The 2,560-nt window shown below is 38.0% G+C and overlaps 1 long non-coding RNA gene across 1 annotated transcript; it reads right to left on the reverse strand.

Annotated features, from left to right (window-relative positions):
* Positions 1-236: 236 nt before the first annotated feature.
* LOC106944065 (uncharacterized) lies at positions 237-2,278 on the reverse strand. The gene is made up of 2 exons (XR_001424096.1): positions 2,104-2,278; positions 237-335 (listed from the first exon to the last, which is right to left on the reverse strand). It is a non-coding gene; the product is annotated as an uncharacterized LOC106944065 (long non-coding RNA).
* Between the last annotated feature and the right edge of the window lie 282 nt (positions 2,279-2,560).

A 2,560-nucleotide genomic window follows, 5' to 3' on the forward strand; every position in this document is an offset into this window, starting at 1 on the left:
TGTTATGCCACTGCATTGTAGCTACTCCCCTTTTTATGTTTTCATCATGTAAAGGACTTTGAATTGTGTTGTTGCTTAAATGTGCTGTACAAATAACCTTGCATTGCTGAGAGATTTCTCCAATGATACAAAGAGATTAAGCCTCAAGGTTTATATGTGATGTAAAAAAACACTGCAGCTTCCTGCAGAGGAAATAATAATGTATTACATACATTTGGACAGTATTGTTACTTTCCAATACTCATAGAATAAGGAGTCACTTACTTTCACGAGAATACTTGCGATTGTTACTAGTGACTGCAGGATAGGAGTCACTGTCCCCACTGTCGTCCATCCTTTAAAGGCAAAATCATAAAGATTCAGATTTTAGAAAATGTCCAACATCTGCTTGAATGATCTCAGTTGTAGCTCATAGGGAAGCAGGCAGGTTCCTCTTCTGCTTTTTAAAGATGTCAGCGTGATGCAGCATCACAACACAAGGACAGTTACAAAGTCAGCCTTCTATCACCTGAAGAACATTTCCAGGCTTAAGGGACTAATATTGCAACAAGATCAAGAGAAACTCATCCATGTATTTATCTTTAGTTGTGTTGATTACTGCAACTGTGTCTTCACAGGTCTGACTAAAAAAATAAAATCATTTAGACAGCTGCAGCTGATCCAGAACGCTGGGTCACTCTGCTGTAACAGTATAGCATGAGACAGATAATCTGTGAAAGAAATTGATCTCCTCTACCTTCTCTGAGTGCTAACTACAAACAAAACATCAGAACTAGGAGCCGTGTCTTAGAACTGTCAATCACAACTTTGTGTAGCGTTGCTCATTCCTCTCCCCCACTTGCTTTCTGCTAAGCTGCAGTTAGCAGAGAATTTTGTGAATGCTCAGTATAGTTAGCATGGCCACCAATGACAGTGGAACAACGGTAAATTGTTTCTTCGCCATTAGCACACTGAGCAGCGAGTACATGAAGATTATTGACAACACTAGGACCTTCCTCCTGGCTCTGATGGGTTGTTTTTGTCGGGAACAGACATTTTTTTTCCAGACAGCAATTGCAGCTCAGGGAGATTTTACAGATTATCTGTCTCATGACAAACTGTCACAACATGGAGAGTTTTAACAAATATTTACAAAAGATATTTTTTAAATAAGTTACATACTGCAGCTTCAAATCAATCCACCGATCTTATGTACCTCAGAAACAGTCTAAAAATCAGACTGTCCTAAACACCCACCTGTTTAGAGTTGTCTTTGATTAGTAATAACTGGAACACTGATTTGACAAAATGTGATGTTTATTGTTTGTATTTTTTTTAACCAATATGTTAAAAAATATATTTTTATAAAAGTTTCATACTTACAACTTTAAAAGAACTCAACGTTTCAGCTGTTTTACAGTTTTATGGACGTTAGTTCCAGATTAGAGAAGCATTAAAACTGAGTGCTGCTTCTCCATGTTTGATTCTGGTTGTGAGGATGCAGAGCAAACCAGAACCATAAGACCTGAGAGGTCTGGAAGGTTGATACAACACAGCATGTTCGCTCTGGGCCCCGAATAGGCTAGGACCGCCTGTCAGTGTCTCTGTTACACACTGCAGACGCACTGATTTGGGTATAAAGTATCTGTTACTCAGTGAAAACTGGAATCAGTTTCTTCAGTAATGGCGGTTACACTCAGCTTCTTGTGGGTTTACACAAGATAGACTAAAATGTTAATAATTACAGTTTGTACAGTCTGTTACATATTATGAATACAATAAAACATGTTAATTAGTACAGACAAACATAAACTTAGTTTACACTAATAATAGAAATAAATCGCAATTTTATACATAGAATTATCAAGTCGTTTGAAATAAGATACAACATACCTTCTAACTATCTTCAAGCCTAAAAATCAAGGACGGAGTAACCGTAAATCTCCCAAACTTCTTCTACAAAGGTGCTAACGGTAGTTAGCAGTTAGGCTAGCGCCAGTAAACAGAGACTTCAAATACAGAGAAATATCTAAAAATACAATCGATTTAAGTAAAAACATAAAACTGACCTGAACTAACAAACACTTCTAATAGTGGTACATATTACTTGTGAGCTTGACCCACCTGTGAAAACAGAAATCAGCTTCTTCACTGATCCCAGACCGCTGTACTGACCAACGGATCACTCCGCCTCCAGACAGTGTTCTGTCACACAGCGGACCGCTGCGCACGCTAGGTGGATGTGCACACCGAAGGCGCTCTTTTCAAGCCGTTCTTCGGCCCCTCATTGTGACGTATTGAATCCTTCAGCGTCAGATGGACAAATCATATTTCAAATTTAACCTCAACTGATTAAAACGTTTAATTATCCTTTAATCAGTTCAATTGCATAATGGCACGAAAAAATAATATTTAATGCAAGATCATTCTTATTTTAAAATTGAAAATTTTATATTTTTCTTTTGCCAATCTCACTTTTCTAAAACGGAATCACGGAAAAACACATGGTTTCTGACCGACGGGACCGCTGACTGAACGGAGGCTTCAGGATTAACTAAGCCTGACTGTGAGTCTTGTCTGA

Source organism: Poecilia latipinna, unplaced genomic scaffold (genome assembly GCF_001443285.1).
Source record: "Poecilia latipinna isolate Pla-1442-1.1 unplaced genomic scaffold, P_latipinna-1.0 Scaffold6776, whole genome shotgun sequence".
Classification (NCBI taxonomy): domain Eukaryota; kingdom Metazoa; phylum Chordata; class Actinopteri; order Cyprinodontiformes; family Poeciliidae; genus Poecilia; species Poecilia latipinna.